Source organism: Microtus pennsylvanicus, chromosome 10 (genome assembly GCF_037038515.1).
Source record: "Microtus pennsylvanicus isolate mMicPen1 chromosome 10, mMicPen1.hap1, whole genome shotgun sequence".
Classification (NCBI taxonomy): domain Eukaryota; kingdom Metazoa; phylum Chordata; class Mammalia; order Rodentia; family Cricetidae; genus Microtus; species Microtus pennsylvanicus.
The window spans coordinates 29,800,309-29,825,196 of NC_134588.1; the positions used below are offsets into that span (position 1 = coordinate 29,800,309).

Consider the following 24,888-nt stretch of genomic DNA (forward strand, 5'->3'; position numbering starts at 1 on the left):
CACAGTGTCTCTAGACAGGGCATAAACTTTGACCTCACATTTACATAAGACATGATTAGGCCAATAGTCTCAGTCTCCCTCTCTTTCCCTTTCTCTCTCCCTCCCATCCCTTCCCACCTTCTCTCCCCACTGTAAGCGTCTGTCTGTCTTTGAGACGTGGTCTCAAGTAATCCAGACTGACCTTGGACTCACCAAGGTCAAGTTGAGGATGACCTTGAACTTCTGACCCTCCTGCTTCTACCTCCCTAGTCCTGGGATTCCAGGCAGCTGAGGTTTCAGTGGTGCTGAATGCTGAGGATGGAACCTCAGACTCCCTGCTAGGCGAAGATTCCACCACCCGAGCTACTTTTTCTCCATCTTTTCTCCATCTGTAACACAAAAAGATGAAATGCAGGCAAGTGGAGTCTGTGGTAGAAAAAACAAATTGGTGGCAACCTGAGGCTGAAGAGGATGCAGTCTGGGGGGGCAGAAGGGCAGGGGAGGCCTGAGGGGTCAGATCCCCTGGAGTCTGAGTTACGTACAAGCAGTTGTGAGTTGTCTGATGTGGGTGCTGGGCGCCAAAGCTGGGTCCTCTGGAGGAGCTGGAAGTGCTCTTAACTTGGGAGTCGTCTCTCCTGCCCCCAAACTAGCATGTTTTATTGTGCGTTTGTACATGCACCTCAACGTGGTTGTTTAGAACACAAAAGCAGGGCCAATGAAGGCAACTGGGACCTACGGTTATCACGTGCTCTCGGGACATCCAAATGGGACTAGGATGACACCTCCCTCCCAGCTAAGGCTGGACCCGAGTGAGGGCCTGGGAGCAGGGAAAGCCGCCTCCCTCCCAGCTAAGGCTGGACCCGAGTGAGGGCCTGGGAGCAGGGAAAGCCGCCTTCCTCCCAGCTAAGGCTGGACCAGAGTGAGGGCCAGGGAGCAGGGAAAGCCGCCTCCCTCCCAGCTAAGGCTGGACCAGAGTGAGGGCCTGAGGCTAGATTTTTCAGGAGCTTCTTCCTAGGTAAGCCTTCTACCCCTGAGCTAAATACCCAACTTCCAAAAGCCTTTGGGCAGTTAGAAAAGAGCTAAGGAGTCTTCCTTCCTGCAAGTAGAAAGGCTCCCTCCATCTTCCCTCACACCTCACGTTGGGGAGGCCCAGGTTTGCATGGTGAGTGAGTTCACCTTTCCTACCTGTGTTGGACAGAGAAGAAATCTCTGAAGGTGGAGGAGTAAGACCCAGGTCTGATGCAGTCAGCTGTGGCTAGGGCATAGGTACCTCAGTCTCTCTCCCTGACACAGTCAGCCATGCCTAGGACATAGGTACCTCAGTCTTTCTTGCTGACACGTGGTCAGCTGTGCCTAGGGCATAGGTATCTCAGTCTCTCTTGCTGACACAGTCAGCCATGCCTGGGGCATAGGTACCTCAGTCTTTCTCCCTGATACACATCAGCTGTGCCTAGGACATAGGTACCTCAGCCTCTCTTGCTGACACAGTCAGCCATACCTGGGGCATAGGTACCTCAGTCTCTCTCCCTGACACAGTCAGCCATGCCTGGGGCATAGGTATCTCAGTCTCTCTCGCTGACACGTGGTCAGCCGTGCCCAGGGCATAGGTACCTCAGTCTTTCTGGGTAGTTTTGTTGGGAAGTATATTGACGGCATCAGGGGAGAGGAGGTCAGGCAGTTGGGGTTCTGGAAGGCCCCCGAGAAGGAATCTATGCCTCTGTATTTCCCACCCCTGAACACTCTCTCTCTCTCTCTCTCTCTCTCTCTCTCTCTCTCTCTCTCTCTCTCTCTCTCTCTCTCTTCTGAGTTCCTGCTTCAGGGGCTGCCATGTGCTGGTGCTATACCCAGAGCCCCAACTGAAAAAGTTTCTAAAACCTTGCCAGATTCCCACAGCCCTGTCTGCCCATTGTCACTGTTGAACGTGTTTTGGACATTTTGTGAACACTGGTGAAATACTCGGTACTTGCCAGGCACTGTGCTGGATCCTGGCACAGTCAGAATACTGAGGTCAGTCTGTTCTTCACAGCCCAGGTCATGCCAATAAAGAGGTTAGTGAAATAAAAAGGCAATGCACTAACCTATGGGCACAGCAGTAAGTCAGCAGGGGTCCTTTTAATACTGTGACCAGTTACCAGAATAATAGTACTAGGGCCTATGCCCTGTGGAGCCACAGATTCTTGGTCCTATGATAGTGTCAGTTATGAGTTCCATCTCATGAAGTGAGCCTTAAATCAATCAGAAAGTGATTGATTACACCTATATTGTATCCCTAACATCTGTGCCACTATTAGATCAGTGTTCCTCTCAACTCAAAGAGCAGACAGGGCTTCTTTGTAGCTTTGGAGTCTGTCCTGGAACTCACTCTGTAGACCAGACTGGCCTCGAACTCACAGAGATCCACCTGCCTCTGCCTCCCGAGTGCTGGGATTAAAGGCGTGCGCCACCACTGCCCGGATTGAGAGCTTCTTCTTGCAGTGGATGTAATTAACAGAGTCCCACAACTGGTCAGCCTGTAGAGGGCATCCCGGAATGGGACATCTACATCACACCCAAGCCTCAGGGATCATCATGGAAGAGGAGCTGGATGACTACAGGAAACCATGTTTTCCCACACAGCAGGGCACATACAAACTCACAGGGATTTTGACAGCATGTACGAGGCTTGTACAAGTTCCAGACAGACAAAAACCCCAGCATAAAGAGGAGGGAGGTTGGCACGGGTCCTGCCACTAGCTGAGGAACTGCTGGCATTTGATAGCTTCTGGGAGAGGGAGGGTTGTTTTTTCTTAGGTGACCCCTGGTAGGTAGACCATGCTCCGGGGATTGGCCCCACACCCAAGAGTATTGAACAACACAAAGTGGACTAGATGGCTTTAAAAACAAAAAGAACAGTTAAGTTGGGTGGGTAAGGAGATGGGGTGGTTCTGAAAAGTGTTGGGGGAGGGGCTGAATATGATCAATATTGTATACAATTCTCAAATAATAAATATTATTTCAAATGTGATATTCTAGCACAAAGAAGGAAGTTAAGAGACGGGGTGATAGCATTCGGGAGGCAGAGGCAGAGGCAGAGGCAGGTGGATCTCCGTGAGTTCGAGGCCAGCCTGGTTTACAGAGTGAGGTCCAGGACATCCCAGGCTATACCGAGAATGTTAGTATTCAGGCAACTGTACTGGCCTGACCTTGGGGTACATATCTTCAGCTGTGGCCACTAAGAGAACCTCCTGTACATATTCACTATGTTCCCTTTTAAAAGGGCCCTGCCCACCTCCCATCTCTCTCTATCTCTGTCTGTCTGTCTATCTGTCTCTTTCTCTTCTCTCTTCTCTTTTTCCACTCCTGTCCCCAGAGGCCGGTCTCCCCCTTCCTCCCCCCCTTCACATTCACTTTCCCCCAATAAAACCCCTCCACCTGGGCTCTGTCACATGACATCTTTGTACTACCTTTAAAAATTACAACAGAGAAACCCTGTCTTGAAAAACCAAACAAACAAAAAAAAAATTCGTGAGTGGGGCGGTGGAATGACACTGAGTTTTGGGTGGACTGCCCCACACAAGAAAGGAGATGGTAATGGGGAAAAGGCAGGGCGGATGTGGTGGTAGCTGAGCCACATCCTAGAAGAAAAGTTAAACCCAACTTGGCTAAACATAGCCAAGGCAGGCAGCGAGAGGAAGGGATGTTCAAGGTAAAGCAGCTGTAGTTAGGTCTGGGGGTGCTGTCTGGGGGTGCAGTGCCGAGTGTGAAGGGTGAATGAAGAGATAAGGGGTTGAAGGCGGGTTGGACTTACCTCTGCTTGAATCTTTAGAACTAACCATGAGTTTGCAGGAAAAGTGAGGAGCTGAGCAAGGAGGGGAAGCCCCTGCTGGTCCAGAATGCAGGGTAAGATGATCTGTTTCATCCACTCAGCCAGTGATGTGAGAGAGGGAGAAGGAAGTGGGGGTGGGGGTGGTGGGGCACACTTTGTAAATCAGCCTTTGGGGGCCAGAGGCAAGAGAACCAGCTATACAGTGAACTCAAGGCTGCCTTCAGTTATCTGAGACACTGTCTAAAGAAAACAAAATGGAAGGGGGTGAAAAAAATCCTATAGAATCAGAAGGACTTGGATTCAACAACCAAATGCAACACATGTTGTCTTCAGGTGGTCTTTACTTTCTTGCTTGTTTTGAGACAGGGTTGAAGCAGCCCTGACTGGCCTGGGATTTGCTATATAGACCAGGCTAACCCTGGGGCTTCTGCTTCTCAAATGCTGAGAGACCAGGTCTTTGTCACCACACTCCACAGTCAAAACTGCTTTAAGAAGGCATTTTGAGTCCCTTAGGTATATCTGAATGTGAATTCTTCATCGTGTAGCATGTGAGCCCCAAGGCATGATGACGCCATACGTGTAGGAAGGGGGTGTGCTTCTGGTGGCCTATAAAGTAGGGAGCTATAATAAAATGTTTGCGAAGGGGAATAGCATGATGTCTGAATTCACTTTAATAACTCCAAAAGTAAAATAAAGAACCCTATAGTCCAAGGAGTGATAATAGGTAATGTGAGAATATAAAATGTTTTTAAATGTTGGTGCTCATAGGCTCTTTTCTAATTCTGTGCCTGTAATGGAAGTTCTATTCATAAAGATGCCCCCAAGAATAGACCGTGACCCGACACAGGACATGGCCGAAAGAACTGATGCCCAGGACTGCAGTGTGTGGGGTGCAGGTGGTGAGCGACACTGGAAAGGGGAACTCGCTGTGCACACAAGACCGCCATTTCTACCCCACGCTGCAGGGCCTTTTTCCTGCTGAGGGCAATATCTTCCACCCTCCCCCTCTGGGATCAGATGGCAATACTCTTCCAGGGATAAAGGAGCGGCTTGAGGTCTCTTCTTTCTTGGTGCCCAGCAAAAGATCTGCTTTAGTTACTGTTCTAGCGCTATGATGAGGCTCCATGACCAAGGCAACTTACAAAATAAAAGGCAGCGTTCAATCGGGGCTTCCCTTGCAGTTTCAGAGGACCAGTGCCTAACTATCATGGCAGAGAATGTGGTGGCAGGCAGGCGAGCATCCAAGTATATGAGCCTATGGGACGGCCTTTTCATTCGAACCATTACAAGTTCCTTCCTGCTTATTGCTGGGCAGAGGTAACTTGACCGCTATCCTTTGTTTACATAACCGTAATCCTGGTATTAGAAGGAAATACGTAAGAGGAGTTTAGTAACTCGGCTAGTTCATGCACAGAGTATATCCATGGATCCCTACTGGTCCCGCAAGCATTTCCTCTCTAGGCCTGGCACCATGGCCATTATCATTACAGACAATTGCTCACTGTGCACCAGATACTTTGCTAACTATTATTATCTTGTGGGGGAACAGTGTCTTTTGTAGCCCAGACTGGCCTTGAATTCGTTGTACAGCTGAGGATGACAAACTTCATGTAACATTCTAGTTAGTTATTTTCAAGACAGGCTTTCACTATGTAGGCCAAGTTGGCCTTGAACTCACAGAGATCTGCTTGCCTTTGTCTCCTGAGTGCTGGGTTTAAGGGTTTACCACACTGTAATCCCGATATTTGACAGATTTAGCATTCTTTTTAAACATTTATATTTGTGTGTGTGGTTGTGCGTGGTGTGTGTGTGGTTGTGTGTGTGGTTGTGCGTGGTGTGTGTGTGGTTGTGTGTGTTGTGTGTGTGCCACGGGCACATGTGCCGATAGAGAACAACCTTTAGGAGTTCTGTCCTTCTATTCTGAGGGTCCTGGGGTTCAGACTCGTCATCAAACTTGATGGCAAGCACCCTTTTTAGTCTCCTCTCTGGTCCCAACCTTGAACTGTTTGATCTGCTTGCCTTTACCTTAGATGGTCAAGGCTGAGCTAGCTATCAAACTCAGCTTTTGTCCCTTGCCAAAAGCCAGTATCTGGGACCACAGGACATGTCTCGTGGTGACCTTGGTATGTGCTGAAAGAAGTAGGGAGTATGCACACTCAGCTCAGAGAAAGTGGGGTCTCCAGCCTCTTCATCCACTCACCTCTACCCCCTACTGGGTGAGTTTTGCAGCCAATTCTGAACAAATCAGAGGCTCTTTTGTGCTTCACCTACAAACCACAACAATCCCTTTGTTGACAAACCCTCCAGAGACTGCACACGAATCTCAGTGGTCCCTGCTCAGCAAGCACGAGGCCCTGGATTCAGTTCCCAGCACCAAGAAATACACTCTAAATTTTCCAGTAAGCACTCCAGCAGGGTTGGTGGAGCAGGCCAGCACCTGCAGAGTGTTCTCTTTGAACACCTGCCCCCTTGGAGCGCAGAGCAGAGCTGGCAGGCTGGTGATAGATGTGGGGTTGGCATGAGAAATTGAGGCCATGGGCTGAGTTCTGTTTGCCAGGTGGCTCGAGGGCTGCAGAGTGATGCAGGGCGGTCACAGGGGAACGTTATCGATGGCCTGACATGGCATTTGGGGGAATTAGCATTCCCTCATATGTAGTTATGAGGGACAGAGCTGGATCGGGGGAAGGGAGAAATAGTTTGTACCCAGCAGCGACAGTAAGTGAGCCAGGGAGAGGGGCCAAGTCGTCCATATCTTCCAGGTGCTTCCTCTCACTGCAGTTGGTGAGGCTGGCAGGTGGCCTTGGGGGGCAGAGCAGTTGTCGTGACACTGCCCTGCGCGTTAGGGTTTGGAACCAAAGTCCCTAAGGACTTGGGTGGTCCCTAAGGGCCGTCTCTCCCTTGGGTTTCTTGGGACAAGCTTCTTTGCACTCAGCTTTAGTGTCTGGCACAGTGCTTGGCAGAGCGGGTATTAGCTGAACGAATGCCAATAAATGCATAACTTATACGGTCTCTGAGGACTAGGGTGCTTGCTTTGAGACAGAGTCTGATTGTGCGGCATAGGCTTGGATCTTCCTGCCTCAGCTGCCCAAACGCTGGGATTACAGGCGTGTACCACCAAGCCTGCTGAGGAGTTTGTGTGTTTTTGTTTTATTGCTGCCTCTCCTCAGCAGGTAGAGCGGCGTCAGACACAGTGGACACTCAGCGAGCACTTGCTGATCTACCAAGAGGCTTTGTGTAGGGTGGGTGCAAAAGTGTGAGACTGGCGGGGGAGGGAACCACAGTGCTTGATAGAAGGGGTGGGGGAAGGGAGACAGGCACAGAGTTCTGCTCCCTGCAAGCAAGGCCCTATAGCCATACAGCCCTTGGCAGCAGCCTTGGGACCATCTCTCCTGTCTTTTGGCCTGATAGTTTTCAAAATGTAGCCCATAGACTGCCAGCTCAGAGTCTTCTGGGAAGACTGAACTCATCCTATTGCAATTGAATCAGGAATTGAGCCTGGGAATCGGCATTTTGTGGGAAATTCCAGGAGTTTTTATTTTATTTTATTTTTTATGCCTCTTAATTTCTGGGAGCCAGTGGGTTATGGCTGCCTGGAAAGAAATTTTTTTTTCCATTCTCTGCCATTCTGGACTAGCTGTAGTCACTGCTCACTGAGGCCATGCACGCATGCCACGTAGTCCTGCCTCCTGAGATATGGGTATTGCTACTCCTTCACATTCCAGGAAAGGAGGCTCTGATGAATTAGTGAAGTTGCCTCAGGTCACAGCAGTGAGAAAGCAGCAGGTTCGGGGCCCAAGCCTGGGTTTTTCGTGACATGGCTTCTGCTTTTCCTGAGGACATCCCCCTTCATGGCTAACCCTCATCCCGCTACCCCATCCTCTTGTCTGGATCTCGGGGGAGGAGAGATGTCAGTTCCATCTGCAATGACCTTGTGCTCTGGCCTGTTTTGATGGACTTGTGAGAGGTGGGGGCAGCCTCTCTTGGCAGACAGGCGTCCGTCTGTGTTTACTGAGGACCTACACGCTAGGCAGAGTGCCCAGGGAGTCTGGGCAGGGGGTGAGGTCCGAGAGGAAGCAGCTCTGACCCTGTTGACCAGACTCCCTGTCCCTCCGACTTACATGTCCGCAGCTGTCACCTGCTCGGCAGATGGGCTGACTGGCAGTAGCCCTCCCCAGGCTGTTCCCAGATTGGCTCGGTTGTAGCCTGGCTGCCCCTGAGCTACGGCCATCTGTGCCTGAGAGAGACTAAACACCACGAAGGGCAGCCGGGGTTCTCCCAGCCCTTCCAGGTTGTGGGGAGAGAGTTTGGGACCTTGTAGTGCTTACACTGCCTGAGCCCAGTAGGCACCCGAGGGCCAGCACACAAAGCCGGGTCTGTTATCTTTTCTGAGGTGGGAATGCCTACACTTATCCGCCGAGAGCCTCAGCTCCAACCTTGTGTCTAAGCTGTCTCTTTCTGCGTCTTTCTCCCTGTCAGCTAAGTGACCCTGGTGTCTCTCCAGGGCAGCCAGAGTCCTGCCTCAGCTGGAACCCTTCTCTGAGGGAGATGGAAGGGAAGCGTCAAGCAAGAGGGAGAAGTCTGCCCCTGATTTAATGCAGCCCTTCTTTGGATTTATTTTCATAACTGATTGAGCTTAGTGTGTTTATTTATTTATTGATAGATAGATAGATAGATAGATAGATAGATAGATAGATAGATAGATAGATAGACAGACTCTTACTATATAACCCAGGCTGGCCTTGAACTCATGATGCTTGTGCCTCAACTGTCGAGGAACTGGGGATTACAGGCCTGTGTTGCTGCACCTGGTCTTCATTGCTTTTCTAAAGGGAAATGCAGAGCCCGCATTCCCTGACTGTAACAGAAGAGGCTAAGAGTAGGGAACCGGTGTGCCAGGCAGTGGGAGGGGGTCCCTGCCGCGTGCATGCCTTCCCCAACCCTTGCAGTTTACAGTGTACTTGGTACTCCGAAAGAAGGGGGCGCTGCGGCCCCCTGCGGAAGTTCATTAGGAGAGAGTGATTGATCCTCCTTGAGCCCAGCCGCATCCAAGCCTCTGTGTGGAGGAGCCTCAAGCCCCGACCCCCAAGGACCGGGAAGCTCAGAAATGCTCTAATTCAACAAACAGTTATGTTCAGTCTGTGCCTGGCATTTATGGAGGGAAAATCAGCCACTTTATGTTCCTCCGACCCAGACCTCCCGTTTTATCAAGAGCAGGGTCCAGGGACTCTTCACTGGCAGGCTGGTATCCCTGATGGGAAGGAGCTAACATATTCCCAGGCAGTCTGGTCACCCCCTTTTGAAGGCATTTGGATTCATAGTTCCCCAGAAAATGAGGACTTTTGGGATAAAAAACTAACATCCACAACAACAAAAAAAATTGGACCACTGCAATGCAGCACCGCTGAAATGCCCGCTGCCCGGTATAAAACGGGCGCTCTTCCAGCACACCAGGGGCTGCCGCTTCCTCGCCCCCTCTGGCAGCTGCGCTCACAGCCCTGAAGCCCAGGGTGGGAGAAGGGGCTTCAGCTCTCCTGCCACAGAGTTCTGGACTGCGGACAGGGAGGGCAGCGGACAGGGGTCCAGGCTGAGAGGTGGCTCATGTCGAGGACTCAGAGAACCTGCAGCTAAAACCCATTATGCTCATTGCTGGCTCCGTTCAGAGTGAGATGTGTTTTTAATTTTCTCCACTGTATCCAAAAAAAAAAAAGGTGTGTGTGTGTGCGTGTGTGTGTGCGCGCGCCTTTTCCATCCACCCACTATTAGTATCCCAGCTTAGAGCTGCAAACCTATGGACTATCAGGACTGAAAAGAGCTTAGAGATCACCTTACCCAGTCCCTTTGTCACAGGAGAAGACGCTTAGCCAAGGTCACTCAGCTGGGGCAGAGCTGCATGTAGGGCCCAGAGGCAAGGCAAGGAGGGCTGGAACATGCTGAGGGAAACCCAGCCAGAGGGCTCTCAACAGGGGCCAGTGGCTTCCTCCTGACTCACTAATGAAGTCATCCAGTAGCTATTCAAGGCAGCCGAGAGGTGAGAACAGAATTTGTGTGGTGTGTCCCCTGCCTCCTGCAAGTACACTCATATGTGAGTGTGTACACATGTGTGTTGGGGAGTGGGGATGTGCACATGTGGATATAAATGTGTGTGTGTGCATGTGTGTGTTGGGGAGTGGGGATGTGCACATGTGGATATAAATGTGTGTGTGTGCATGTGGGGGGGGAGTGGGAATGTGCACATGTGGATATAAATGTGTGTGTACATGTGTGTGGGGGAGTGGGGATGTGCACATGTGGATATAAATGTGTGTGTGTGCATGTGTGTGTTGGGGAGTGGGGATGTGCACATGTGGATATAAATGTGTGTGTGTACATGTGTGTGGGGGAGTGGGGATGTGCACATGTGGATATAAATGTGTGTGTGTGCGTGGGGGGGGGAGTGGGGATGTGCACATGTGGATATAAATGTGTGTGTGTGCATGTGTGTGGGGGGGAGTGGGGATGTGAACATGTGGATATAAATGTGTGTGTGCATGCGAGTGCACACACAAGCGCACACATGAGTAAGTGTTCCAAAGCCCACTCCTCTCCCCAGTGCCACTGTGTACTAGAGCCACTGACAACACTGTCCAAGTGCCAGGAAGCATCTCTGTCATCTGAGTGTGGCTGCAGCCCTCCTCCTGGGCCCTTCACAGCCCTGGAAAGTCCAAGCCCTACCCCAGGCTCAGACCTTCGACTTTCTTCAGTTGGGATCCCAGGTGTGAATCAGACAGAGGGTGTGGGTGTGGATATGTGCATGTGTGTAAAGTCGTCCAGGAGGTCACCTGTGTCAGATCCCCCTAGGTCTAGAGTTACAATAGTTGTGAGCTGCCTGACATGGGAGCTGGGACTCGAACTCCAGTCCCCTGGAAGAGCTAGCTGTATATACCATTAACCGCTGAGCCATGTCCCCAGCCCAAATTACTCTGAATGCTTCTCCTTCTCTCCTCTTACACCCAGTCCAATCCCAGAGCCAACCACGTCTTTCTCTTTCCATCCCGGGTCACCTGGTCCAGCTTTCAGCATCTCTCCTGGATTATGCAGAGTCCAGGCAATCTGCCTACAGTGTTTCTTCTCTGCTGTGTCTTCAAATGAGGTCAAGCCTTTCTTCCTCCAGGAAGCCCCCTTTGGTCTCTCTGAGAAACCTAGTCACCTTTGTTACACAGCAGTGCCCCATATTTTTTTTTATTACTTGTTGCATCACAGATATCAAGGCATGTGTGCATGTGTGCGGTGAGTGGCTAGTGTCACCTGTGCAAGCAAGCCAAGCACTCCATGAGGGTACCACTTCGTCCGTCCCTGACTCCTCAGCCAAAGCACTACAGTTGATTCATGGAGCAGACAGTTAACCATAAGTTGCTGAGTGAATGGGGAATTGGCAGGTAAACTGAGGCAGGTGAACTCTGATGCCAAGAGTCCAGCCATAAGAACTGGCCTGAATGCAGGGTGCAGTGACTGTCCCCAACCCAGCAGGAAGCTGGTCCGTCAGTGGGGGAGTGCGGGCAGCAGAAAAGCCACGGAGAATGTGTCTTCTTGGGTCATGTGACTGAAAATATTAGACCTTGGGAGCAATTAGTTAAGTTAATTAGCTCATCTATTTAAGCAGCAGCTAAGGCAGCGGGGCCTGAAGACCATTTTGGGAAAGACACTCAATTATTTGCACCAATGTCACCCTAATTTCCCAGTAAGCTTGGCGGTGGCTGGGCAAGGGAAGAAGCTTGAACACTCAATTAATTTCCCCGTTTTGAGGCTGGAATGGGAGGAGGGTGGCTAAAAGCAGGCTGTCCATGCCTGGAGGCCCCAGTGACCATCTTACCACTGTGCACTGACCCTTCTGATAAAGACACAGGCTGGGATGTGACCCAGAGAGAGAGAGAAAGTGAGTTAATCAAGGTCACCCAGCAAGTCAGTGACAGCCAGGTCCCAGGTTCCTGCCTCCCTGTCCAGGACCTCCACTTCACTGCCAGACAGAGTCTCACAGTGTGGCTTACCTGGAAAAAGGTCCTGAAATGAGGCCCCACCGCTGTCCTGGATGAATTCCCTCTCCCTAGTCTCTGATACCAGGTCAGCAGTTAAGGATGACGAAGTGTTTACCATGCGCCTCTGTTGTGCTGGGTGAGTGGGGTAACTGCAAAGAACCCACAATGCACCAGCAAAGCCTTTGGAGACTGACCCTTGTCAGTCTTGACAGAAGGAAGTTCATGCAGTCTGGGTGTTGAGGGTGGGGGTGAGGCGCTCTGACAGGTGACCGAGTGGACCAGAAAGCTGTGCAGGGTGTGGGCAGGGTGTGGGCACAGATGCGCTGGAGTCTGGGGCCAGAGACATGGGTGCCGAGTGATCAGATGAGCCCATGAGGAAGGGCCTTCATGGTCAGAAAGCCGCACATTGACTGTGTGCACCTGGGAGAGAGCGATGCCAGGGGTTTTGTTGCTCTTTGTTTGTTTTTTTTCCAGTTAGAAGGATGCCATTGAGACGTCAAACCGTATATGCAAAGAGACGAGAGTATTCTGCACCGGGGAGGGACATATTTCCATGGACTGTTAGTTAAGGGCTTGTATTGCTGGCTTAGGAATCAAAACGCAAAAGGAGGAGAGGTGGGAAAGAGAATCAACCAGAGCTGGAGCCCCGTGATCCAGGACAGAATTGAGTCGTGGGCTTGGGTTTTCCACTAGGATTCAAGAGTAGGTGACTTCGAAAGGCATGTCTCCTGTCCAGAGCCTCTCTCTAAAACTCCACATCTGCACGTCTGAGTGACTGTACGGTATTTCCCCCAGACTGCAGTCCAGGCTTCCAAACTGGGAATGCCCCAAGCCAAACTCATATCCCACAATCCCTCTGCACTCTCACTCTCACTCTCCACTCTCACTGCAGCGAGACACTGCAGAGCCCCAGAATGCCCTGCGTGCCCAGCTCTCCCTTGCTTCCCAGGGCAACATCTTATTCAGCTGGAGCCTTCTAGTCATGCAAGTCCATCCTGCCTTTTATGTTCACACTGCACTGCCAGGGGCCACCTCTGTCATCTGTCCCATACCTGTGCAGTACTGGCTGCGTTCTGTCTGGGGCTCCCTGGCTGCCCCGCCTCCAAGCCTAGCCCTGATGTCAGCCTTTACAGTAACTCATTGCTCACAGTTTGACCTCCAAGGCCCTTTGAGTTCACGCCCCTGATGATTCCTGAGTCCCATTCCATTTCCCATGACTCCTTCCCACCCTGCTCGGCCTCCTGAACAAGGCTGAACATCCTTGCCTTCTCACTGGAATCAGCAAAAGGTGGGCTCTGGGTGCCAGTGAGAGGCTGTCTGCCTTGGGAGTTTCTCCAGAGCAGGCCCTGCTGAGGTCCCAGGGAAGCGCCCCATCCTATGGGCGCACCCCATCCTGCAGCTCCTGTGCCTCCCTCCGCTAGTAGGGACTGTGACCTACAGTTTGTCATTCCCAGGCCTGGTAGAGTGTGTGTGACACACAGTGCATCCTCGGGAATGCTTATGCAAAGAATGTGGGACAGAAAGTTCCAGGTTGCTTCTCTTTTTCTCTGCAGGAAAAATCCAACACAGGCTGTGTGGGTGTTCTGACCACTAGATGGCAATAGCGGTCACCGTGTGTGGGCTAGCCCTTCCCGCCCCCTCACTCAGGTGGCTAGGCTTGCCTGGTACCGCACTCCCACAACAGTGGAACTTTTAACTTGTCTTTTTGAATTCTCTGGAGAAAGGCTCAGTGCACAGCTCCAATTTCCTTTTCCTCTTCAGGGCCCCTTTGCCAAACGTTCTCTGCATAGGTGAACTGGGAATTGCTGCTCATGTCTAGGAAAAGCCCTCCTTGGGGAGATCTAGAGATCCTTTTCGAGTACAGCTGGAAGTGAAGCTGTGACAGGAAGATACTAAAATTGGTGGCAGTGTTGGACTGTCCTGTCTCTCTCGGGGAAGTGGGTGGCTGTCCCAACCCACAGATCAGGGCTTGAATCCTGGCTTGGGCCCTGGCTCTGGAGGCTGGAGCAAGTCCTTTGCCTTTTGGGAGTTTTAGTTTTCTCAACCGTGAAGCTGGATGCTTCTGGGTCTGGGGGCTTAGTGACTAGAATGGGTGGAAGGAGGGAGGGGACGTGAAGGAGGAGAGGATCTCTGTCCGCTCTTGTGATGATCCTGGTGGCATCTGCAGGAGTTGAAGCTCTTTGCGAGTACTCTCACCTCGCCTTTATCCCTCTGCCCTTGTTCCTGGGAAGCCTGGGGTGGGGTGGGGGCTAACTTCCAGCAAGGGATCTTCTGCAGGCAGGGAACCAGCTGTGGTGTGCTCCTGGGGTAAAGCCTGGGGGAGGAGCTGCCAGCTCAGGTGACACAGACAGGAAGGAGGACACCTGAGCAGCTACAGGGGGGAATGCAGAGCGGGGTTTCAGGGTACCCCTTCTGTGCACGATCCCCACCCCCATTCCATCCCAGAGCTCTGGAAACAGGCAGGGGGCATGCTGCTTAGAGGCAAAAGAGGCAGGGCAGCTCCCTGTCGGTATGGGCGGGGCTTAGAGCTGCTATCTCGTTGGACCTGAAGGGAGACACTTTGCTCAAAGCATTTGGGAGTGACCTTGGTGTGAAGGAGGCAACAGCCCTTTCCCTGGCCACTCCTGGGTCAGACAAGGCGTGGCCATGACTGGGAGTTGGGTTGGTTTGAGCTGGCACCTGGGGCCACCTCAGGGTGAATGCAGGAAACTGGTGGCAGCCTTGAAGGGGTGAAGAAGCCTTGAAGCCAGGCGAAGAGAAGAGCAGGTACCAGCTGCAGTCTGCTTTTCCCCAGGAAGTCTAGGACAGAAGTCAGGGGCTCTCAAGCCACTAAGTGAGGTGTTACGGAAAGGGGAGATATGGCAGGTGAGGATTCAGTGTCCCAGGCAGAAGCTGGAAGTAGAGGAAGGCTTGATTCCTCCACCAGCGGGAGCGAGCATCTATAGGGAGTGCCTTAGGCTCTTTACACCCACCATTCCCTTAGTCCTTAGGATAACAGACCCGCTTTATAGTTAAACTCTGATGTTGCAGGTGAGGGGCTGCATAGTCGAGTCACACACCAGGTACCCGTGGCAAGCCCTGGCATTTGAGGACACTTAGCCTCCTGCCTGTACTTACTGAGGATCCTCTCTCTCTCTCTCTCTCTCTCTCTCTCTCTCTCTCTCTCTCTCTCTCTCTCTCTCTCTGTGTGTGTGTGTGTGTGTGTGTGTGTGTGTGTGTAAGTGTAGGCTAGATCAACGGAAGGCCTCTCAGGGAGACTACAGTTAAGAGTATAAAGGGTGAAAACAGGAGGGGGAGGGGCAGGAAACTGAGGCTAGCAGTGAGGGGGTGGGGCTGACATGGTGAGAGGGTGAGGGGAAAGAGGGTAGTGCCCAGTTCTGAGAGCACAGCATGTGCCAAGGTCCTGCAACAGGGCAGAGCATGGCCCTTTTAGGTCCTACAGGGTAGTGTAGACAGCTGAGGGCAGAGATGTGGGCAAGGGTAGAACCCGGTGAAACTGGAGAGTGGGAAGGGGGCGGCACCTTGAGGCTCTGGGGCAGGAAACTTGCAGGAAGACCAAGATGGAGGACAATTGGATGGGGGAAGTACATGGGGAGAAGGGGGAGGGTATAGAACAAGATGGAGGACAATTGGATGGGAGGAGTACCTGGGGAGGAGGGAGAGTGTATAGATATGTACTTAGCCCATGTGGACTAGGGAAAGATCAGCATCTAGAATCACAAGGCTCAGCCTTGGGCCATCATGACTCCTTGGTTGAGTCACCCACATTTTGAGGGACATCTATTCCTGCCTCACTCTGAAGCTGCCAGTATGAGTTTGTAAAACAGCTTGTTCTTAGCACCCCTGTAGGGAAAGGAGCCAACTGTAGATGCCATCCTCAGAGGCCACGCCCCCCAGCTCCCTGCCTGCAGATAACAACTCTTTCAGTACCAACAGAATTCTGCTGTCCCTCCACCCTAGGAGGGCACAGGCACGTAGAGACAGCCTGTAAAGTAAACAGGTATTCAGCCTTACAGCTGGACGTCTCTGATTTAGACCCAATCGCACGGCAGCAGTTTTGAGTAAGCTCCAGGCATCTTTCATGTTACCCATTCCCACCATGCAGGTGTGGGTCCTCTAGGGCAGGATGCTGTTGGGCACTCCTAGCTACAGGAAACCCTGTATTCTAATCTGAGAGCATCCCCTAGTACTCTGTATATTCTGACCTTGAACTCTGGACCCTCAGGTCAGGCTTTCTTTCTGAAGAATGGCCACCCGGGAGCACCCTTCCCAGCATCCACGTGCAGCCCCTGCCAGGTGTCCAGACACATGCATGCTCTTGCCCAGGCATGCTGCCCGGAATCCCCCAGAGTTAGCTTTTCAGTAGCCTAGGGGCCTTCAGCAAGCAGCGCCATTCTAAAACAAGGTACTAGCCCCCACAAAGAGCAGCAATGCTGCAGGAGCCCGCAGTCGCTGGGCTAGGCGTGATACAGTCTTGGGGCTGGGGACAGGGAGAGGAAGAAGAGGGGGTCGATGGTAGATTGGGAATTTCCCATCTCCCCCAGGTATGCCCTGGGAAACCCTGGAAAACCTAAACCAGTTCTCCCAGCACACATCTGATCACTTCCTGCTGCTGGTCCTGAATTTGTGTTACTTAGTGTCCTGAACAGGAGGGGAGGGGAACGCTGCGGCAGAAGGTGGAGCAAGCTGGACGGACTTGAGCCAGGGTGGGATGGTCTTGGTAAGCCTGAGTTGCCACTTGAGGAGGTCTTAGCAGCTGGGTGTGTGTGTGGGGGGGGGGTGAGAGGTGGCAAGTGAGCGTGAGGCACAAGGCAAGACCAAAACACCGGGGAAGAAAGGGCACCCCAGTTCCAAGCCTCCCTGTCACTTCCTACTCTGTATCCCCAATCGGGGTTTGTGGAAGCCTTACCTAGCCCAAGAAGCAAGCAAGATTTGGGGCAAGCAGGGAGGGCTCCAGGAGACTACCCTTTCAAGGATAGCTTCTCTTCTTCCGCATTCCCCCTCCCCTAGTTACCTGTGGAAAGCCCCCACCCCACCCCCACCCTGTCCTGTCTCCACCCTCTAGAGACCTGGTGCAGTGCCCCCTCGACTACACCCCCTCCTTCCCTCTTATCGGTGTACACCTTTTGTTCCCCCTCCCTTCTCTTTTTTCCCTTGACTCAGGAAAACCTTGATCAGTATCCCTGAAGCACGTCACTCCTCTCCCCTCTTCCCCGCAGTTCTGACAGGCGGGGGTCCCCTTCTCTCAGTCCCCTCCCCCAACCACTGTTCAGCACCGAGAAGCTTGGAAAAGCTTGCGGTGGCGGGGCGGGTGGGGAGTGTCGTAGGAGGGCACTGTGCGCGCGGGCGGCGGGGATTCTCCGCAGAGCCAGAGCTGGGGGAGCCCCATGCGGTTCCAGGATCTGAGCTGCCCGGCCTGCAACTTCTGAATGGCTGCGTGGGGTTAAACCCCTCTGCCCGCTGATTCTAGGCAGCATCTTTCCGGGATGGCCCCTTCTCTGCCACCCTCTGCATACTGTCCTGGCTGAAGAAAGGGGCGTGGGGGTGCAGGTGCAGGTCCTTGCTCCCCAGGATCCGGATTGGGATCAGGATCGGGGATCGCCTCTGAGGGGCCGCACGCGCGTGTGCAGGCGGATGTGAGGCGCATCTCAATTGGCGGGCGGGGGAAGCGGATCAGGTTGTTACTACTGCAGAGCGCGCGAGCGAGCGAGGGAGCGGGAGGAGAGCCGCAGCGCTGGCCGGCCGGCGCGGGAGTGGGAAGAGGGGACCTGGACTTCGGGGCGGCAGGCTCCCGCTGCCTTCTCCACCACCAGCCCACGCTGATCAGCTCCCGGAACGTCCCTGGGTAAGAGGGAGCCCAAGCAGGGCACCCTGCGAGGCCATCCCATGCCGCCCCGCAGTCCCAAGTGAGGCCACACCCAGGACACCAGCAGCTTCCCAGGGCCTGGTGCTAGACCCCTGATGCTGGGTCACCAAGTGAGACCATGACTTTCTGGGTTTATCACTTGACTAAGGTATAAACTAAGTGCAAGACCAGCCCCTGGTGAGATCGGGCTCCGGAAATCCACTTGTTTGTCCCGGGGGAGATGTCCTGAATATCTTAGGAACCTCTCCACCTCGACCTGTTCTAGTGCTGTGCCTAGGATAGCGCATCTGTGCTGGGACAGGGAGCTTGCTAGGAAGCGAGGGCACTCACAGCTTAGAAACCGTGGGAAGAAGTACCCTGGAGGGCGGATGAGTGGGTATGCGGTGAGAAGCTTGAGCAGGGCGTGGGGGACCCTGCTCGCCCCCGCCGCAATGAGGATGAATTGGAGGATCCCACGTGCGTGCACGGTGGAGCTTTGGAGCCCCCTGGCGCAGAGCGGAGCGCAGTGGGGGTGCTGGCACTCCGCAGAACGCAGGACTCTCTGTCCTTTGCACCCCTTATGGGCCTGATCTTTTCAGACCAGACTCTGCGGTCATGTTTTCTGCCCTGTTCTCTCCCCAGAACTTTTTCATCCTCCAACCAGTGTCGTGGCTTTATGCATTGGAGGAATCAGTATTCTCAAGGATCCTGGCCGGCAGCCATGGACCTAGGAGAGGCCCAGGAGAAGGGGAGAGTGGGCAGCAGCGCTCTACTGGATTTGCTGTGTGACCTTGGACAAATGGTGGACCTCTGGGAGTCTCAGTAGGATGTAGGGGGCTTGCGCACCACACAGGAAGGGGAACGATGCAGGGGAGAATGAGGAGAAAGGCCGTCTGGTGAACGAGCCCATGAGTACGCCTGCCGAGCTTCTGTGTCTGGGAATTCACTGCCTTGGATTCTTGGCCTCTGCAGAGAGCACTGTGCAGGCACACTTGAGGGGAAAGGGGTGGCAGTGTGAAACTCTGAACTCAGAACCCCAGGGGGAGTCAGAAGGCTTCCATTCTGACCTGTTTGCTGACCTTGAGTAACTAACTCATTTACCACGCTGGGCCTTAGTCTTTTGATCTGGAATTGGGGATTTGGGGCATGTGAGGATCTGGGGTCTCTCCAAGCCTAACACCTGCTGTCCCAACCGAAGGGGAAGAGGAAGCAGGCACAGAAGGCTAGCCTTTTAAGCTTCCCAGTGGGTGGAGGCCTACAGCCTGTCCTCTTACTGCTGTTCCTCATAGAGTCTTCAGCCTGGGAGGAAGGCAGGCCCGAGTCAGCCCAGAACTGCGTACCCACCCTCTGCACAGGTATAGCCTTCCTGGAGAGCGGGTCCCTGGGGTGGATAGGCGCTTCAGAGGCTTCTCAAGGTCATGCTGCCTGCTCTGCTGTCCGGTCACCTCAAGAGTCCCCTGCTTAGGAAGCTCTCCAGCGTGAGATGTCACAGCCCACTGCCTAGCCTGGACTGCCTGTACATCTCACTGAGGTTCTCGGGAAGAACCTGTTGGGACTTCAGCTGAAATGAGTCCCTAGCCTGGCACTGGGTCTCAGGTGCTGTAGCAAGACTCCTGGGTGAAAACAAGAGAGTTAGGTTGAGTTCACAGGCTCTGCTTTCCCATTGTGTGAGCCTATGTGTCCTTGGACAAACCTCTTCCCCACCTGTTTATGAAGCAAGTCGAGCCAGAGAATGCCCCAGAACCCATCCATCTCCGAAGACTGTCTGGAGGTCAGGGTTGGTGCCTGGATACCAGAAAGGTGTTTGATGGGAGCAGATGGCTTCTGGAACTCCCAATGCATGGCTCCTCCCTGCTTCCTATCCCCAGAGATGCCTTGAGTCAAACTCTAAGAAATAGGACCCCTTTCCCGGGCTCCGCCTCTGGAGACCCCGTTCTGCTGGCTACTACTTGGTGACCTTGAGTGAGTGCCTTTATATCTCTGCACTTCAGTGACTTCATCGGCAAAACATAGAGATAAAGGTGACAGGATTCTAGTGTTCCTATGGCAATAAAGAAGAAACATGGGAAGTGCTTAATACAGTGTGGCTCCCAGCAGAGCCAAAGAGTCATGGCCATTATTCATTGTATCAGTCAAAGCCCTGGGCAAGCAGGCAGTGGGGCAGCTGGGAGCAGTGGCCTTGGGGGGCAGGGTGAGGGCTAGGGAACTTGCAGTATGATCAACCCCAAGGAGCCCAAAGCTTCCCCAGGGTGTGGGAGCAGCTGTCCCTGTCCCTTCAGCCACCAGGCACTGTGCAGTAGGAGCTTCATGGGGAGGAGACCCTGACTTTACACTCTCACTTCCTTCACCTCAGTTCTGCCTTCCTCAGCCAATACCGCTTCTGGTCTCTCCTGTGCTTATGACAGAACCATCGAGGAGTGAGCTAACTGATGGCTGGAGGGGCCAGGCTGGACGTCTTGAGAGCACAGAAAAGAGACCAGGAGGACTGCCAGGGTCCGGAGGCCACACTGGACTGTGCAGGCGTGATGCGAGGGGAGAGGAGGGGCAGGGTTTACCCCCCCCCCCACTTGTTGTGTGTGCTAACATTGTCTCTGGGTCTCAGCTTCCTGCTGTGAAGTGGAAGGCCAGCTAGGAGAATCAGTGCTGGTCCTGTTGGCTGTTGGGAGGTTTGTTGGGGTCATTCGGGCATCTAATATTCACTACCCTTGGTGTCCATCTTGTGACTGAGCTAGGGAGAGATGATGACCATGTCCAGCGAGTCCTGATGGCTAAGATTAGAGGTTCCTTAGGAACTGTAGATTTAGGCCAGTTCTTTTATGTCTCTGAGCCTCATTTGTCTCATCTGTGAAATGGGGATCATGTTCCTTGCCTTTTAGGGTTCTTAAGAACACATGGGGATAATTTATGTAAAATTCGTGGAATCCTCGTGGAATTTAGGCATACCTACTATTACCATAGGCACTGCCTGGGGCTCTCGGTCATACAGAGGGAGATCAGAGTTCACTGTCTTGCAGCTGCGGCCGTATACAGGAATTCAAGAGTGTACTGTGGTTCCTCTGTCCTTGGGCTCTGCACCCTGGAGTGTGCCTGCCCTGGGCACAGGGCCTCTGGTGGGGAAACTCAGCCATGGGATGACTGGCTGAATGAGGCTGTCTGTGAGGAGAGAGGGCAGCACCCTTCCATTCAAGGTTCCTGTAAGACAAGGCTGAGGAATGAAGTCTTGGAGGAAATGCAGATGGAGCCAGGGCGTTGCTGCGCGCTGGGGTTATTGGGTAAGGGGACGTCAGAATTGGGCACCCAGATGGGCCTGGGGGCCGTCTCCATTCATTCCTTTATCTCTGATTGTGGGCACTGAGACGCAGAGGGAGAGCTCCTTGCCCAGTATCACACCAAGTGTTAGGACCGGCGGCGGAGCTGAGTCAGCACTTTGGGGCCCTCGCTCTCTCCTTCCATCTTCCTCCTTAAGCAGAAGACAGTTATTTTCCATTTCTTATAGCATCAGAGCACGAGGTACAGCGCTTTGAAGGCAGGAAGGACAGCGGGTCCTGAGAAGGAACCTTCTTGTCGATGAGACTGTTGAGTTCTTAGGAGAATACAGGGCTAGCACGAAGTTCCCCGGTGCCAGTCCAGATCTCCACACACCAGCCACCCCGTTCCTCCCCTCTCAATCTAGACATGCCACCTGCAGCAGCAGGGCAGCCAGAACGTGAGAATATGCCCACGTTGGCTTGGAAGTGGAGACAAAACAAAGGCCAAAGGACAGACATCTGATTCTAAGGCCGGCTCTGATTTCTTGACCCATCTGGGATGGCTGCTGCCGGGAGCTGCCAGCCTGCCAGCCTGCTCTGCCTCCCAGAGGAAGACCGCAGTCAGGGCTTTGCTCTTAGTTCCACCGCTGGCCAAGTGAAAGAAAGTCAATATTTGCCCAGCGGCAGAGGACAGCAGGACTCGGGTGGGGGCAGGGAGGGTAGCGTCGGGGACCCAGTCTTGCTTCCTATGGGCTCCCCATAGTGAATAACCCTTTGTGTGTCGGGGTGCACCCTGAGCTGGTCTGGTCTGGCCCACACGTCCTGGCAACCCTCTCCCCCTAATAGGTTCCCTTTATTGTAAGCAGATGCATCCCCAGCTTCCGCCCCCTGGAGAGATGGGATTTGAGGCTTTTGTAGACAGGTCTGGCAGCAGATGGCCCATTGAGCGGCCTGCAGAAGATACTGCAAAGGCGCAGACAGGCAGGCTTCCTTATCTGGGTCCCCAAACCCAGGGACAGATGTGCGTGTCCTTGGCAGGTCAGGAGAGGCAGAGACGCCTTCTCTTTTGCCTTCGTCACGCCACCTTTGCATGGTTTCCTGTCACAACCCTGCTCCATTTTCTCTGACCTGAAGTTGCAGAGGGGCCAGAAGAGGACAGGATCATGTCGCCTCCCTCCGCTGAAATGACATTCTTGGACCCATGGCGGCTGCCAACTGTTTGAATGGCTTCTTTTGATTTACGTGGCTCGTGGACTCTTGTCATAGCAATTTAACAAAGGGTGCGTTTGGAGGCAGATGTGGTTTTTCTGCGCTAACAGGGCTCTTCTCCAGCGGGATGGTCTCTGTGAGGGATAAGGAAGGGCTTCAGCTGTGGGAATCCCCAGAAGTTAGTGAATCTGCAGGACCTGGGTGGGTACCCATGGGAGGTGATCAGCTCAACTTGCCCACTTTCTGAGATCTGGCAGCATTGTTACCTGACCCTAGAATAACACTGGTCTCAGCCACCAGCCCCAGCAGGAGAGATCAAGAAGCCATCAATAGGAGTGTTGCTTCTATCAAAGCTGCCGCTTGCAGTGTGGAGGATGAGGTTGCCAACTCCAAGTGTGCCTTCAGCTCGGACTTGAGGGTAGCTGCCTGCCAGGGACAGATTGCAGCCTGGCCCCTGACCTTCCCTCCGACATGAGGCTCCCAGCACTAGCACATTTCCTGACTCCTGGAACCCACGGGATCTCTGGCCATCTTGAGTGTGACTGGACCCAGTGGCCGACTGGTGTTAAGGCTAGGTATTTGGGTGGATGGCCGCTGTGCAAATTCCAGCTCCTCCAGGGTTTTGTCAGGGGGGCTTTGACTAAACTATTTTAATATCCTAGTTTCCCTGTGTGTAAAAGTGGAAATAAAGTAGTTTGAAACCCATAGGAGTGATGTGAGGATTTACTGTATTAATATTTACCTAGACCCTGGAAGATATTAGAGACGTGAAGATGACACTGTAAGATGCATCCGGGATCACTGTTGGGTGTTTCCTAAAACAGACGAGAGCATGTTGAAGAGAAGGGCTCAGTGCTGGGAGTGGGTGAGGCAAGATGTGAGGGAATTTGATAGGAAGGACGGAGTATGGCCGACCGCCCATGAGTGATTGTAGACAAACTACAGCTCTCCACTTACCTTGGATCCCAGTAGTGCCCTCTTAAAAACGCAATGAAGGGGGTCGGTCTTCTCACGTCTCCCCCAGTGTTCTGCGATGCATGACGGTCTGGCAGAGCCAGCAGGCCTGGCACACCCACAGGATGGCCTCTTCCTGCCTCCCTTCTGGACACACGCAGATGTCCTGACTGAGCCCCTGGCACCAGACCTCGTGGGCTGATCTCCCAGTGAGGCTGTTCGGCTTCTTGGGTGGCTTTGGCTGAATTTGGTTGCTCATTTTCTGGTTTTCATTTGTCCAGGGAAAGGCTTGGTGGTTTTGTGCTCAGAAGTGCCAAGACAAGGCACTGCCATGCTGCTGAGCCCTGATGGCAGAGCAGAGAGCAGGGCAGAGGTTCTCCCTTCAAGCCTGAATGCCCTGGCTGAGAGCCCTGGACAGGCTGAGGTGAAGCCTTTCCCTCCCTGCCATGCCAACAGCACAGAGTGGGCGGCTCAGGATCAAGACCTTGGTTCCACATCACATCCGGCATCTTTGCTGTTGGGAGAGCGCCTGTCCCTTTGCTTCCTGAGATGGGACAATTAGCCGGCAGAATCTCTGACAGTATGGGATTGACGATTAGGCCACAGGCCTCTCATAGATCCCCTGCATCTACCAAAGACTGTGAGGTGACCAGGCTGTCCACACCCAAAGCCAGCAACTCGGAGATGCCCACTGCCCCTTAATTCTTTACCTGGTCATGTGGGGTGACTGGCAGGCTGGAAGAGGGGAGTGAATTATTTCAGAACTACTCAGGGCCTTAGAAAGGACTCCTAGGGATCACTCCCCACATGTCTCCCAAATATAATCTCATCAAGAGCCCCAAATATGAAGTTGCCTGGCCAAGGTCACTTATAAAGTCAACCGTGAACTCATGACTTGGAGTCAGCTGTGCCCCATTCCCCAAGTCTCACAAGATGAGATTTCAACATTGGCTAGTACTGTGGGGTTCTCCTGGTACTTGTCTCCTATGACCTTGAGTCTCTCTATATATCATCCTTACGGTAGTTGGATGTGTTTGGGTTAGATAACAGGTAGAATTTCCCTTGTAGCATCCTTGGTATGGGTAATAGAGGCTCCCTTACTAAACACACGCGCGCGCGCACACACACACACACACACACACACACACACACACACACACACACACGAGACAGTGTGTCTCCATATAGTCCAGGTTGGTCTCAAGTTTGCCATGTGCCCTAGACTGGTACTGAACTCACTGTGGAGCCCGGGCTGGCTTCAGACTTGCGGTACTTCCCAGTGTCAGGATTAGAGGTGTGAGCTACCAAACCTGACTCTTCCTAGATGTTCAAGGGAAGATGTGGTCTTCCATGAATCTGGGTTGATATAGACCATAGGGAAACTTCAGAGATTTATCGGACAGGGTCTGAGTGCCTGCTGTCATGACTGACAGCCTGAATTCCGTTCCTGGAACACACGGTGGGGAAAAGAGAGCTGACTCCAGCAAGCTGTCTTCTGACCACACATGCGCTGTGGTTTGTGCACCACCCCCATACACAAACATGAACACACAAATAAATAAATATAATAACTTTTTTCCAAGTGCCGATAACTTTTTTCAGGCCCTGAACCTAGCTTTGGGCTCGTGGCTTTGAGCCTCATTTCTGTTGTTTTCTTTAAAAAACAGTTGCCAGGTAGTGGTGGTACACACTTTTAATCCCGGCACTTGAGAGGCAGAGGCAGGTGGATCTCTGTGAGATAGAGGTCAGCCTGGTCTACAGAGCGAGTTCCAGGATAGCCAAGGCTGCACAAAGAAACCCTGTGTCAATATAACAAAACAAAACAAACAAACAAAA

The 24,888-nt window shown here is 52.9% G+C and overlaps 1 protein-coding gene across 3 annotated transcripts in view; it reads left to right on the forward strand.

The window, feature by feature from the left end:
- Positions 1 to 24,888, forward strand: part of Syt2 (synaptotagmin 2) — a 113,083-nt gene that overhangs the window by 45,637 nt on the left and 42,558 nt on the right. Inside the window, exon 1 of one of the 3 annotated variants that reach the window (XM_075988059.1) lies at positions 16,441 to 16,516. The exons of 1 other annotated variant lie outside the window; for it this stretch is intronic. The gene's annotated coding sequence lies outside the window, so the exon portion shown is untranslated. Of the gene's footprint in view, positions 1 to 16,440; positions 16,517 to 17,166; positions 17,642 to 24,888 lie in introns of those variants that run through there. One more of the 3 variants, XM_075988058.1, reaches the window with a different exon arrangement.